General features: G+C 40.1%; 1 long non-coding RNA gene across 2 annotated transcripts in view; it reads right to left on the reverse strand.

Annotated features, from left to right (window-relative positions):
- Positions 1 to 16,159, reverse strand: part of LOC143682880 (uncharacterized) — a 151,155-nt gene that overhangs the window by 93,099 nt on the left and 41,897 nt on the right. Inside the window, exons 1-2 of one of the 2 annotated variants that reach the window (XR_013175342.1) lie at positions 4,229 to 4,404; positions 2,550 to 2,607 (exon numbers count right to left, since the gene is read on the reverse strand). This is a non-coding gene — a long non-coding RNA (uncharacterized LOC143682880). Of the gene's footprint in view, positions 1 to 2,549; positions 2,608 to 4,228; positions 4,405 to 16,159 lie in introns of those variants that run through there. The other variant, XR_013175343.1, reaches the window with a different exon arrangement.

Here is a 16,159-nt window from a genome sequence, read left to right on the forward strand (position 1 = left end):
TTATTAGACAATTTTAAATAATGGATCAAAAATAGCCAACATCATCTCTCATTTTTATTTTCACTAAATCAATTTGCATACCTATGTACATGTATTTGTATATGGGTGTGTTTGTTCACACATATGTGCAAGCCTCAGCCCAGGAGCTCAGGAGCCCTAGAGCTGCCAAATCCCACAAGCCAACATGTTATGGACTGAATTGTGCCCCACCCCTACCCCAGCCACAAAAGATATTTTCAAGTCCTAATGCCCAGGCCTGTGAACCTGAACTTATAAATAGGCTCTCTGAAGATGTAATTAGTTAATATGATACTGTGGTAGTTAGATTCAGTTGTCAACTTGGCCAGGTGATGGTACCTAGTTCTGTTGCTGTGGACACAAGCCAGTGGTACATGAATCTCATCTGTTGCTTATTACAACTGCAGTCAACTAAAAGGTGTGCCTGCTGTACTGAATGATGTTTGATTTAATTGGCTGGTGCATAAATGAGAGAGTTCAACGCAGCACAGCCTAGGCAGCTCAGCATACCTCATCTCAGTGCTCAACTCAGCCCAGGCCTTTGGAGATGCAGAAAGAAATCACTCTGGAGAAATTTGTGGGAACCCAGAGGCCTGGAGAGAAGGCCAGCAGAGATCGCCCTGTGCCTTCCCACATAAGAAAGAACCTCAGTTGACAGCTGCCTTTCCTCTGAAGAACTAATGAAATAAATCCCCTTTTATTAAAAGCCCATCCATCTCTGGTGTGTTGCATTCCAGCAGCTAGCAAACTAGAACATATATCAAACTGGATTAGGTTGGACCCTAATCCAATACGATTTGAAAGTTGAACACTGGAGGAAACAGATGAAGAGAGACAGCCACGTGACTGAGGCAGAGATTGGGTTATGCTATGGCTGGCTGGCGAGCCACCACTAGAACCCTCCAAGCTTCAGAGGAAGCATGGTTCTGCTCTCACCTTAACTGCAGATTTCTAGCCTCCAAAATTATGAGACAATAAGTTTCTCACAAATAAGCCAACAAGTCTGTGGTACTTTGTTATAGAAGCCCTGGCAAAGTAAGTTTTTAACCATCTTTGCCATGCACACGTCTAAAGAGACTCAGGAAATCTATTTTTAAAAATCTCTTTTAAAAAAGCTTCTGATAAAAATGAGGAAGTGGCTGGGGGCTGGGTGCTATAATGCCTTACAATCAGCAGGCATTTGTCTAGGGGTCAGGGTTGCAGCCTGAGACGTTGCTGCTCTGTGGTTGCTTTTTCTTCTTCTTTAAGTCACCTGTTGAACAACTCTCATCCTGGTTGTCTCAAACTAACTATGGGAAGTTGTTAAATTTACTTTCAGAAATAGCTTGAATGACTCCCTAGGAGAATATTCAACTGACTATTGGTTCCTGACCCACCCACTCAGAGTTACACTACCTTTAATGAGCGTCAATTTCCTTATTGAGAAATGGAATTCATAGTACTTCTTCTTGGGATAATTGTGAAAAATGACTATACTAGTGAATGTGAAAGTGCTTCATTAATTTTAATAAATGGCAAAAATTTTAGGTATTGTAATTAAAGACAAGGAAAACTAAATGAATGCTTAGATCAGGTTACACTAAAATTCTGCATCTGAATGTATAAATAAAATGAATGGCATTCCTGTCAAATTGTTTCATGAAAGATATCTCATTTGGGGGGATAAAAAAGAAAGATAAATCATGTCCAGTGGGGAGTATACTAATAGAAACTATGTTGAGTATGTCTGACAGAAGGTATTAATGCTAAGGATAAAATCAGAGCAAAGAAAGTGCAATTGGAGGCAAAAATACAGACAAATAAAATACAACTGTGCTCATAAAATTTAGCAATAAAACTATTAGAGTATCTGAGAACTAACTTCATGTAAGATACACTTTTAAAGTCACATTTAGAAACTGTACTACTCAAAGAACAATGTAAATTTTCTTTTCCATTTGAACAGGCAATCTGCTACAACTGCTCTCCTGTATATGTCTGCAAAAGTGGGAAAAGCCAGATTACTCCATCCTGAAAATTATTCTTAGACATGTAAGTACATGTGACATTTGCAGAACCTGGCCCTGTTTTCCATTTAGCCCTTATGTTATGGGATTGTCTTGTACCTTTGCCCCAAGTGCCATTCTAGACTGTGCTCTGTGCTAGAGTTGTTTATCGTCTATGATCAAGCTCTACTGTCCGAGACACTTCTGTGCTCTGGACCATATTTGTCCAAGTTTAGCCTACTCTCAGACCATCTTGCTTCATTTGTCATCCAACTCAGGGGAGTTGCATGGGGATGAAAGAAACTTCAGCCCTGGCTCCCAGGGCCTTCTGCAGCTGAGCAGGGCTTGACTCACCAAAATATATTTGGAGGAGATTCTGAGTAAAGTTCTCCTATGTTCTGTCAATGGTAGGACTTTGTCTACTGTTCACAAGGATTCCAAACTCCCATACAGATCCGTTTAAAAATGACTTGAGTTTATGAAAAGATTTGCTGCAGGATTTCTTTAAATGATTCACTTATAGTATTTAAATAAGATTTTACTTACCAAAGAGGTATAGACAAATTTGCAGGATCTCATCTATTACAGATAAAGCAAGGGAATCCTGCAGAAGAATAGAACAGGAAAAATATCTGTAAAGGCTTAAAGGCCTGCCTAGACCAGAAATGAAAAATAACTGAATATTAGTTTTGATCACAAAGAAGAAAAGGACCTCATTTTTTGTTTTTCAAAATCTGTTAAGACTGTATCCAAACATGGTTCATCCATTAACCAATATCCTTTCATTCCAGCAAACCTGTCACTTAGATGTATTCAGAGTTATCTTTTTGAAAAAATATAGACTACTTTTTGTAAGTTTTTAGAGAAATTTCACTTTTAGTGATTATAAGCATAATTGTCTATGCACATACACATGAAAACATTCAAATATTTGGAGACAATAAATATATACTTTGTGTGACTTCCTAAGCTTTATAAAAAAGTACTATAAATTCAAAGCAGTATTATGCTTGTTAATAATTGCCAATTTTAATTTAGCTGTATTTTCTTCAGAATTTCTGGTACACATCATTAAAACATATTTAGATTCTAGAAAAATAAATGATGACCATAATCTTCTAAGTAAACGCAATTTGAAGGTGACACAGCAGGTATCTAGCAATGTATATAACCAAACCACAGTGTACATTCAAGTTAAAAAGATTTTCTAAAGATCTGTCAATAAAAATATTTTTTTAAATGGGAAAAAAAAGATTTTCTAGTTTGAACAAATTTTAAATTTCCTTTTAAAAAGCATATAGATCATATTTTAAATATGTCTTAAATACTTAAAGCAAATTTTTTTTCCTTTTACAAAAAACAAATTAGTGAAATTGATAGTGGGTGTGCAGTGACAAGATGCTTTGAACATAAACTGTATGAAAGGTATTTCATTTGCCATATTTTTTCCTAGTAAAGCAATCAGGATGAAAATGTGGACAGCAGCCCATTTAATTTGCAACTTTATGGAGCTTGTTATATAGGAATATAGTCTTCATATAATTTTAGCAATCTTTTTCTGGCCTAAAAAATTAAATATGCTCATTATAGAGCAGTTGGAAAATATAGAAATGTATGGAGAAGAAAATAAAAACCCTGTAATACTACCATGTAGACACAGTTCTCTGGCAATATTCTGGTGTGTTTTATTTTCTGGTTTGTTTTTTTATTTACGCTAAGCATACCAAAAAATATAAGCACATGCATATAAAATGAGATTATATTGTTCATACAATTTAATATCCTGTTTTTTCAGTGAATAATATGGTCTTGAGTTATTTTCCCTTGTCTTCACAAAATATATTATTTTAATGACAAAAAAAAAAGATCATTGGATGGATATACCATAATGTAAGCAAATGTTAAGAATGGTACTTTTAATAGCTGTATATAACTTTACAGCCTCTCCACATACAATTCAATTGTCACTTTATCTCTGTATGTTTTCATAACTCCTTGAAGACTAAAGGATCAGCAGTAAGACAAGGATACCGCATCTCAAATATTTAAAGCCATATATCCCAGGATCCAACTGAAAAGGAGAAATTCGGTATTGAGTCGCACACGGGTAAGTGAAGGTTTTCTTGTAACGTTCACAAGCCGAACTCCTACAAGCTGCAGTACAGAGTTGATGATTTTCTGTCCCAGTCTATTCCTATCGCGGTGCATAAAATGAATGCAGTTACCTGAGGAGGCAATGTCTTCCCCTCTTTTCATTCCCAACCTTTTAGAAATTTCTCTCACGGGATCAACATAGATTTCATGTCAGTTTGACCCAGTCAGTTTGCAGAAAGACTCACTAGGATGGCAGAAGGACGGTCCAATCACTCACTGTAAGGGTGATATTTGCTTCTCATTTAAAAAAAAAAAAAAAAAAAAAAAAAAAAAACTCAGGATTTTGGCCAGATCTTCGATGTATTTCCTGCAGATTAAAAAGCAAATGCCCTCGCCTGCCATGCCGCAGACCCGGGTTCGATTCCCAGTGCCTGCCCATGAGGGGGGATGTCATGGTTAGGGACAGGTGTCAACTTGGCCAAGTTGTGGTACCTGTTCATCTGATTGGGCAAGCACTGGCTGTCTGTTGCTATGAGGACATTTCATAGGATTAGGTCACAATCGCGTCAGCTACATCCACAGCTGATTCCATTTGTAATCAGCCAAAGGGGAGTGTCTTCTGCCATTAGTGATGCTAAATGCAATCATGGGAAGCCTTTTAAGGAGGCCTCAGAGGAGACAGGTTGCATTCCTGCTTTGGCTGGTGAGCCTCTCCTGTGGAGTTCATCCAGGCCATCCATTGGAGTCATCGGCTTCGCAGCCTGCCCTGTGGATTTTGGACTCTGCGTTCCTACGGTCACGTGAGACACTTTCATAAATTTTATATTTGCAAGTGTTCCCTGTTGATTCTGTTTCTCTAGAGAACCCTAATTAATACAGGGGGAAAAAAAGGCAAAAAGCAAATGCTGTACAAAGCCCACGATCGCTCTGTGCTCAAGGAACAGAGTCTCAAAGAACACCAGCTTCCCGGAGGCGTCCAGTCAGGGGTCGCCTGCTCTCCGGGCCTGTCGGGCCGGGGCTGCTTGACTGCTGCCCTGCGGCGGGCCGGGCCGAGTGACCGCAGCGCCCTGACTGCAAGGTCCGGGCGGGGTACATGCCAACCTCGGCCGGGAGGGGTGCACTGGGGAGAGTCGATTCCCGCAGGGCTGGCGGGCAGGACGGGGACTCCTTTCCTTATATACAAGGAAAAGGAAAAAGGAAGTCATCGGATTGTACATTTATTGTGAAAATAGTGTAAATGTATAGAGTAGAAGCAAGCGAGCCTCAGTTATCCATGTTAATAAAGGATGACGAGTTTAATCCAAAAACTCTTTAGATAGCACATTCAATTTTTCAGTTAATTCACTCATAGTAAACATTGCCTTTGTTAGTATTTTTTTGTTAATATCCTTGCCTATTCTCCTTCCTAACTTTCCATCTGATCTGTTTATCCCAAGATTATCCTATAGACATGAAGGAATTAGATCATATCTTCTCAACTAATCCATTTAATTACCCAACTCACCCCCAAGTAATATGCAAACCAGAGAACAACATATTTCATTAGCAAGTGTCTGTGGTTGACAAAACTAGATCAAGCAGACTCTGCTCTGTCAAAGCTCAGGTTTCTGCATTTCTGTCCACCTGAGCTCTGCAGAGTGAGGGGGTAGATGGCAGCCACTGAAGAATTGAGTTTCTGGCTCCTTCTTCTATACCCTCTCCTGAATATGTACAAACTCTCCTTTCATCATTAAAAATAATTTTTTAAAAATGTTTTCCTTTGACCCCATTCTCTCTTTTGAACTACCATCCAAATTTTTTATGCCCTTCTCCAAATTGCCCAGCAGTGAAGCCTACAGTCCCATTGGCTTATGACTTCAGTGCAATCTGACTCGCGCTCCATTAATTAACTGGAATTGATTGTTTGCCCCAAGGTCACAAGCGCTTTCTAAGTTTCCACATCTAAAGGATAATTTTCAGTCTTTATCTCTGCTGGAAGGCAATTTGATTTTAGCACTGATGATCAATCACCTCCTGCTTCTTAAAATTTTCCCCTGTCTACGTCTCCATGCTGCTACATCTTCCCAGTACTCCTACTTCTATGACTCTCTTGTGTTGTTTGGAAGGCCCCTTTGTATCTGCCCAGCCAGTCAATATAATTGTCAGGCATACAGCTTTTTCTCAACCTTTTCTATCTATGCCTTCTCCCTGTCTGTTTTCATTTATACCTCTAGTTCAAGGACCATGTTTGCTAATGGCTCCCAAATTCAAATCTTTGGTGAGTCAGATTTATATGCTCAATTTTCATATGTTGGATAACTCTCTATCAAAACAAACAGCAAAGCTTCAAATTCAACATGTCCAGAACTGAAATGATCGATTTCTCCCTTAAACATCTTCCTTTTCCTGTATTCTCTACTAAATTAGTGAAACTGCCATTCAAACAAATATTTATGCTAAACATCCAGGTGTCATACTTGATCCTTCCACCTCCCACAGTCCTCATCTTTAATCAGTTAAGTCACAAAGTCCTAATGATTTTATATCAAAGTCTTTCTAAAATCTCTCCCTTCTTATAATCCCATTAATACTATCATAATTAAGGCTCTCGTCTCGCCCTTGCACACCATGCCAGCCTCTTCACTGGTCGCATTTACATTGATTCCATCTTCCATTATCCACTAGAGTGACATCTAGAATGTCCATTTCTTCAATGTTTCTCTATCACCTCAAAATGAAGTCCGAGCTCTTTGATATGGATCTTAAAGCCCGCCTCTGTACCCTCATTTCTTGCCACTCGATCTCATGACTTTTATTTTTCACCACTCAGTCTCACATTTCATATTTCAGAAACCTTGAAATGCCTGTAGTTTCCCACACAGGATACAATTTCTTGCCTTCATCCTTTGCTCAGCTTTCTTCCTATCTCTTCTTATCTTCCCCTCACCTCTGCCAACACTCCCTACTTGCCTAACTCCTACTCATCTTTTGAGAATGAGCTAAAAGATAATCTCCTAAATCTTTCCTGACACGCAAGCCCCCAAGGTGAATTGAATGTCCCTCTTTCGTGATACCATAATGTCTTGCATATCTCTCTCCTGCATCCTCTTCCTCATTCTTTAGTACACTGCCTGATATAAAGTTGGTCTCTTTAGTATAGTGCCTGATGTAGAATGTTTGTTGAATGAGTGAGTTTGAAATAACAGATCGTCTTCTTGCTGACTGGGATTTTAGTCAGTTGTATCAGTCTAAGATATGATGTCATTTCTTTCCCCTGTAGATGAGACTGAGCCTTTGGCATGACAAATGATTTTATCACTGTTTCCCACCGAATTGCCTTTTAACAGTCTTATGATTTTGTTTGAAGAGCTGTAAGCTTGCAGAAGATCAAGCACATTGAGTTTGAAATGTGGGCATCAAATTCCATTTTTAAAAGTATTAATATTAAATAGTTCTTATTGTGGAAATGAGGGACAAAATTTCCTCCAATAGAGGACACGATCAAAGGTTGTCTATAGTTTTCGTGGGCTTCCAATTTTTTTTTCATTAGAAATGCCAACAAATGATTACATTTCACTACATATCTAAGTTTCTAATCAGCCTCTGGTTAAAGGGTGGCAAGTGAAATGAAGGATCAGGAAGTTAGTCACCAAAGAGAAGAGAAGAAAAATCTAAAAGGACAAGGACCACCCTTCCAATAATCAAGAGATAACGTCATGTATTTTTACACTATTATAATATTTAGCATTTCAAGCTCTAGAAAAGAAAGGAAAAAAAAAAAGAATCATGCTTCCTGTAACTAAGAAGTCAGTGCCTGGGCTGTGTCTCACAGGAAGCATCTGGAATGCTGCAGGTCAGAGGCGATGAAGGTTACAATGGGCATGTTTCACAGGGAGTGATTAAGTGTGCGGAAACTGAAGTTTCGAGTAATAGGATGTAGATACTTTTTAAGACAAGGGCAAAGAAGCACAGACAATGGAAGAAATATTGGAGGAGATCTCAAAAAGAAACCAAGAGGCTGCAAGAAATGAAAACAAAATAAGTCAAATAATTACCACCTGCTGTGTAAAAATGATAGGGAAAAATCAAGAGGCTGAATTTTTAACTCAAAAAAAAAAAAAAAAGGAATTGGTCAGTTAAGCACAACGGGCAAAAGAATCTACCATCCTTGTCCAGTAGCAATTTGGTGGCTCTGGTGGGACCAAAAGGTCCTAAGAAGCAAGCAAGCCTTGTGCTTCTGGGACCCTGGTACAATACTCCACACAGCTTTGGGTGCCTTTAAGAAGTTTCTAAGAGAGGAACTATTTCTAGTTCCAAGTCCAGCCATCTGACTAACCCTCTGCATCTGAGGAACCATACCTCAGCAGCTGTTCAGGAGGTGCCTCCACTGAATCTGGAACTTATTTAGAAGGTCCTGGACTTCAAACTGATGCAGTAATGGAGACTTAAGGCAGGGTGTGAGTCCATTTTACATGCAGGAGGGATGTGAATTGTTGTGGTAGATTATTAAAAAGATGGTTTCCTTGAACTTCTACCCTTCCTGAACATACATGCTGTTCCACTTATCAGGATGTCAAGTTTGCTTCCCTGCCCTTGAATCTGAACTAGCCTTGTGACTTTCTTTGAACAAAAGAACATGGCAGAAGCAACATGGTGCCAGTAGGGCCTAGGCTTCAACAGAACTGGCAGCTTCCACTTTGATGCCCTCTTGGAAACCAACTACCTTGGAAGAAATGGGACTAACCTGAGACTATCATGCTGTGAAGAGAACTAAGTTAACCACATGGAGATAAAAGGCCATAAAAAGGAACACCAAGATACCTTGCCGCCCAGCCCAGCTGCCAGCTAAAGGCGGGTAAGTGGGAGAGCCCAGCCTTTGTCATGTGGAACAGAAGAATAGCTGGCCAAGCTTGAACTTAATTCCTGACCCTACAGAGTCATGAAAAGAATAAGTTGTTGTTTTAAGCCACTGTTTCAGGGTGGTTGAGTGGGCAGTAAGAGATAATTAACCATTCCCTGGATAGCCCAAGGCATTCACCCTGCAGGAAAACACATACAATTACCTTTGATTAAAAAAAAAAGGTTCTATTTCCTCCCTGGAAAATTCATCTTAACGTAGACTCAGACCAAGCTTCTCATTTTTCAGGACATATTTTCCAATATGCTTATAAAGACTCAAACATCAAATTTCAACCACATATTCTGCATCAGCAAAGAGACCACAAAGCAACAACTGAGTAAACTTTGCAACAAAACAGATTCAAATGGCCTGAAGCCCTTCCAATTATCATGATATACATGCAAACTGAAATTTGAAGGACCATGGGCCTCAGCAGGCTTCCAGGCCAAGATTGGACCCCAAACCAACACATCCATTCCAGCTGAAAGAGTGGAGTCTACAAAAATAACTGCCAAGGATTCATGGGTGGTGCAGTGATAGAATGCTCACCTGCTATACTAGATACAGGGCTTTCCTGGTCCAAGCACCAAAAAAAAGAACTTCCAAGTTTATTTATTTATTCAGCCCTATGAAATCCTTTTCACCACCTTAGGTTACCTGACCACCCACATGGATGTAATCATCTCATCACTAACCTGCCCAGAGGCTACTGGAGAAGCCACAGCCCTGTCAATACCATCAAAAGCAAGTGTTTCTGACTCCTCTGAAAAATACAAGTGCTACTTAGGACCCACAGTAGCCTGAAAGGGAGCCCTAAGTTTTCACTGCCCTTAAAGTGAACAAGAAATGTTGTCAATAATTAACTAAGAGATGATCCACTGGAATCTTCTTGGAGAACTATGTGGAGATGCAGGATAAATAACCTAACTACTAACCACGTCAACTTGGAAACCACTGAGCTAATAATCTTACTCCTAAGATTCTTAGGAGTCTTTCCCTTGCCTTACTGTTACCCACCAGAAAAGTGTTTCTTCCCACCACTCACCTCCTCCATCTCATTCCAGTGTCTTACATGAGCAGATATAATCCCTAGAAAGGCATATCCATGGCCCAAAGAATGCATAGGTATGAATATGTGGATTTTTTTATCCACAGTGGGGAGAAAATGATGAGGAAAGCAGCCCTTCCATAATAAAACAGCGCAACATATCAAAATCTCAATCAGAAATATTTTTAAGGGGGTGCATGGGTGGTTCGGTGGTAAAATGTTCACCTGCCATGCAAGACACATGGAATCCCAGCCCAGGCACCCCACCCCCAGAAATTTAAGGTTTCACTCAAATGGACAAATACTGTAATGCCATAAAGATGATTCTAAATATTTTATAGGGGAATAACTATGACTTCTTTCAAGTAAATGTTATTACTCCCTTTCAAATAACCTTAAAAAACATTTTATATTGTAAATTTCCAAACATATACAAGAATAGATAGGATAGTATAGTTAGCCCACATACTTATCACCAAATTGCAACATTTATCAAGTCATGGCCAGTTTGGTTTCATCTATATCCCTACCTACCACCCTTCCACTATATCAGAATGTATCTCTAAAAAATAAGATTATCTTTAAAACATAGCCACAATACCATTCTCATAATTAAAAATAAATAAACCTTCCTTAAGATTAAAAAAAAAAAGATACTAAGGAGTTCAGCAGCATTTGTAGGTAAACGGATCAGGCACAGAGCCAACATTCTTTGCTTGGGAGATGGTGAGGACATAGAAATACTGGAAAGGAGAAGGATTGTCCTTTTTGTCAGAAAGTTTTTCATTTTATAAGTAAGGAAAGTTTATCTAATTTCTTACCTGAATAATGCCTCTTTTGTTAAATCATATTTAATGTTGTATGCTAAATGTTAAACAGCATCATTAATTTTCATTTAAACTTTTAAAATAAGGAATGTCACAACAAATTGTCTTAAATAGTTGATCCCAGATAAGATGAAACTCAGATTGTTGTATCTATACTAGTTTACTTTCTAAACTGCAATATTCGCTTTTGGAGATCTATGTTCCATTCTTATCCAAAGGGATTCTCCCGTTCAGGGTATCCTCATGAAGCCCAACTACAGAACTCTCCAGGCCCAGGCTCCATGCATTCCTTCAACTGCCAGAAAGATTTGGCTTGCTCTTCAATTTCCATGCCCTTTCTCTAAAACCATTTGGCTTTCAGCTCAGGCATCGAGAGTGCCATCTTAAATAACCATTTCTAAAGGCACAAGTTTTCATAACAGGATAAAGTTCATAAAAGTAGGCAATTCAATGGAATCATTGTGTGTCTCCTGGTAGGAGCACTCCTCCTTTTGGAAATGAGACCTGTAGACCAGCAGATCTTAAGTTTTCAGGTTTTGGAATGAATGAAAATGTGTTTTGTCTGAGCTTACTTGGAAAGCAGTTGTATGGGGCCTGATTAATATTTTGCAATAACACAACACATGTATAGCACTAATACAAGTACTATATTAATATTCTGAGCCGTTGGTTACCCTACCTGGATTAGGTGTTTGGACTTTTCCAACAGGAAATCAGGAGTATGGTAATACTAAGATACACCCTAGGGGATCTCCTGTATTCCAGGAAAACTCTTCTTTATCTCCATTGTAGACCAGCAGAACTTAATGTTTCAGGGACAGGAAGCAAAAATTTTTCTAGTGAATCACTAGGGGTGGCAGTGAGTAGTGTCGCTCCAATTTCTACCCCTTGATTCTTGGACCTATGAGTCCTGGCTATGAGAGAAACAGCACCATAGAGTAGATGCTGATTCAGAGTATACACACCCTCCTGAAGAACACTACCTCAGCCCTGCAAGGTATTGTTATCATGAAGGTTCTATAATTGAGTCTTCAAAAAGCCATCCCACTGCTCTACCAACCCAGCTGCCTCTGGATGATGGGGAACATGGTAAGACCAGAGAATTCCATCAGACTGTGCCCACTCCCACACTTCCTTTACTGTGAAGTAGGTTGCTTGATCAGAAGCAATGCTGTATGGAATACCATGATGGTGAATAAGGTATTCTATAAATCCACTGATGGTAGTTTGGGAAGAAGAATTGCAGGCAGGGAAAGCAAACCCATATCTGGAGTGTGTGTCTATTCTAGTTAGAATAAATCACTGTTCCTTCCATAATGGGAGTGGTCCAGTGTAATCAACCTTCCACCAGGTAACAGGTTGATCACATTGGGGATGGTACTATTTTGGGGACAGAAGATGGGTCTCTGCTTCTGGCAGATTGGGCACTCAGCCACAGCTCTAGACACATCAGCCTTGATGTGTGGAAATCCATGTTGCTGAGCCCAGGTATAACCTCCATCTTTACAACCATGGCCACTTTATTCATGAGCCCATTGGGCAATGAGAAGAGTGGCTGGAGAAAGAAAGGACTTACAGAACTGGTCATCTTATCCATTTGATTATTAAAACCTTCCCATGAGCATTCACATGGGACCCAAATATCTTCATGCTCTTTGCCCACACAGAAAGGTCTAGCCACATACATCTTCCCCAGACTTCTTTGTCACCAATTTTCCAATCATACTCCTTCCAAGTCCCTGAACACCCAGCCAAACCATCAGCAACAGCCCATGAATCAGTATACAAATGCACCTCTGACCAGTTCTTCCAAGCGAAATGAAGAACCAGGTGCACTGTTTGAAGTTATACCCACCGACAGGATTTCCTACCACTATCTTTCAGGGATATCCCAGAAAGAGGCCGCAGTGCTGCTTCTGTCCACTTTCAGGCAGTACCTGCATATTGTGCAGAACCATCTGTAAACCAGGCCCAAATTTTCTCTTCCTCAGTCAACTGATTGCAAGGAACTTCCCAAGAGACCATAGCTCTTGACTGTGAAAGAGAAGGTAATGTGGCAGAAGTGGGGGCCTTAGGCATTTGGCCCACTTCCTAACATAACTTATTTTTGCCTTAAGGACCCACACGAGCATTATCTCATATATTCCATTCCATTTTATAATGGAGTGCTGCTGTACATGTCCAACTTTATGGCTTGGTATGTCAGATAACACCCAGCTCATTATAGTCAACTCAGATTTCATGTGAAATTGGTAGCCAATGAACGGTTAAGTTTTCAGTCTCTACTAAGGCCCAGTAGTAGGCTAAAAGCTGTTTTTCAAAAGGAGAGTCATTACCTTCAGAAAATGGTAAAGCTTTACTCCCAAATCCTAAAGCCCCGCATTGTGATTCTCCTATAGGATACTGTCAAAGGCACAAGACAGCATCTCTGTTTCCCAGTGATACTTCTAATATAATTGTATCTGCTGGATCACATAGCCCAAATGGCAGAGCGACTGTCACAGCAGCCTGAACCTGTCAGAAGGCCTCCCCTTGTTCTGGTCCCCACTCAAAACTAGCAGCTTTTCTTGTCACTTGGTAAATGAGCTGGAGTAGCACATCTAAATGAGGAACATGTTGTCTCCAAGAAGGCCATCTAGGCATTGTGCCTCTCTTTTTAGGTTATAGGCGGGGCCACATGCAACAGCTTATCCTTTACCTTAGAAGGGATATCTCAACGTGCCCCACACCACTGGACACCCAGAAATTTTACAGAGGTGGAAATCCCCTGTATTTTTGTTGGATTTACTTCCCAGCCTGTGTTGGTTTGAAAGGATTATGTCCCCTAAAAAAGCCATGTTTTAATCCTGATCCATCTTGTGGAGGCAGCCACTTCTTTTAAGCCCTATTTTGTATTGTAAATTGGAAACTTGATTCAATTATATCCAAGGAGATGTGACACACCCAATCATGGGCATTAACCTTTGATTAGAGGGAGATGTGAGTTCACCTATTCCAGATGGGTCTTGATTAGTTTACAGGAGTCCTTTAAAAGAAGAAACTTTTGGAGAGAAGCAGAGCCATGAGAACTAAGAAAGCCCCATGCAGCCAGAGACCTTTGGAGATGAAGAAAGAGAACACCCCTGAGGGAGCTTCATGAAGCAAGAAGCCTGGAGAGAAAGCTAGCAGACATAGCCATTTTTGCCAAATATCTCTCCAGTTGAGAGAGAAACCTTGAACTTCATCGGCCTTTCTTGAGTGAAGGTAACCTCTTGTTGGTGCCTTGATTTGGACATTTTTATAAACTTGCTTTAATTGGGACATTTTCTTGGCCTCAGAACTATAAACTAGCAACTTATTTAATTCTCCCTTTAAAAAGTCATTTTGTTTCTAATATATCATATTCAAGTAGCTAGAAAACATCCCCTGATACACAGATGCCTTACTAATAGGTCTAGAGTGTCTAGACTTATTAACAGGTCTTGAGACTTCTTGCTCATTAGGTCCAATCAACATGTTATCATCAATATAATTGACCAGTGGGATGTCTTGTAGGAGGGAGAAATGATCAAAGTCCCTGTTGATGAGATCATGACATAGGGCAGGAGAGTTGATATATACCTGAGGTAAGACAGAGAAGGTATACTGCTGGCCTTGCCAACTGAAAGCAAACATTTCTGGTGGCCCTTACTAATTATCAGGGAACCTATATGGGGACTCTACCAGTTGCTTAATATGTGTATTCCAATTATACATTCAGGAACTTGGACAATAACCACAAAAAAATGGGTCTGGAAACCCCTGGACCCACTGTGAGACAGACCTGAGTTAAAACTCCATTGATCACTTGACCTTCATAAGCCTCTATTCTGACTGGTGCACCAAAGTGATGTTTTAGGTCTTCTGGAATTAATGTCACTTCTGAGCCAGTGACTGCTAATCCCTGAAATATCTGGTGATTTTCTTTTCCCCAATGCATAGTTAACCTGGAAAAGGCCAGAGTTCTCCTTGGGGAAGGCTGGGAGGAAAATTAAAAGTATGAATTGTTGGCAATGTTAAGGAGTTCTTCCCCAAGGGTACCTGGCCTTCCTCTCATTCAAGGTCTTTAGGTCTGTGAACTATCTCAAGTCTGAGAATAGATTAAGGGGTCATGATTCTCTGTGTAATTTAAGTTAGACTTTTGTTCACTTGACCTAGAACTCCTAAGCTTATACAGATCAAGCAAGAATTTTGTAGGCCACCCATCTGTTGTATTTCTATGTACCCCAAGATCTACTAGCAAATGCCATAAAACTCTTTTGCAAGTCAGATTATTTTGACTGCTGCTTTGAGTCTGCTCTCTATTACGTTAGCCATACCCACCCTACCTTTGTGATTAGGCAGTGCCCTGTGACTTCTGCCAACTCAAGATCTGATCATCCTCATTGTGTTCAAGGATTCAAGCTCAGTGACAGCAGTTCCCACTGTAATATCTTATCTACAGAGAAAGGTAACTACAGAACTTTTCAGGGATGATGGACCTAGTCTCACAAATTTATTCCTCACAGTCCAGGTAAAAGATGTATCCTCTAGATATTCCTTGGGTGTGTAAGCAAGTCTTCCATGATAAATCCACTCACATTCCAATCTCTCTAAGCCTTTGGATCCCTTCCTCTACATTATACCAAGTCAATTCTGGTATTTTGACCTCAGGTAATGTCAGCCAGCTTTTGATCCATGTTTCAGCCACCCATCCAAGCAAACTGTTAATGCCCTTTCTAACCCCTCGAGCTACAACACTGAATGCAGAATCTCTGCTTAGTGGGCCCATATCAATAAAGTTAGCACTGTCCAACTTTATATTCCTTCCAACATTATCCCACACCCTTAATATCCATTCCCATACATAGTCCCCTGGTTTCTGTCTATATAAATTAGAAAGTTATGCAGTTCTTTTTGGAGTATAGTCTACTTCCTCATGGGTCACAATTTGTACATCCTTTTGGGGCCTGTTGGGACTTTAGTCTAGTTATAGGTCTTCAAGAAAAGAGGGGTGGTGGGGGCTGGGTAATAAAAACAATTAGAAGTGTCATTTAAACCAAATACCTCCAGGCATTCCCTTGCAGTTTCATCTGGTGAAACAGGATTAATGCCTCCAGACAGAGGGGTGAGGGCTATTTTCCCAGGGGGAGGTGATTATGGGTTTAGTAGGCACTGAAGGGCTAATCTCTTTAGGTGGAGGTTGAATGGCAGACTCCTCCTGGCAGACTGAAGATTGGGAAGCTTTTTCCTCAAGGCAGGCTAGAGATTAGGTAGCTGTCTCCTCCAGGAAGGGTGGAGATTAAGTGGA

This window comes from Tamandua tetradactyla, chromosome 5 (genome assembly GCF_023851605.1).
Source record: "Tamandua tetradactyla isolate mTamTet1 chromosome 5, mTamTet1.pri, whole genome shotgun sequence".
In the NCBI taxonomy this organism is placed as follows: domain Eukaryota; kingdom Metazoa; phylum Chordata; class Mammalia; order Pilosa; family Myrmecophagidae; genus Tamandua; species Tamandua tetradactyla.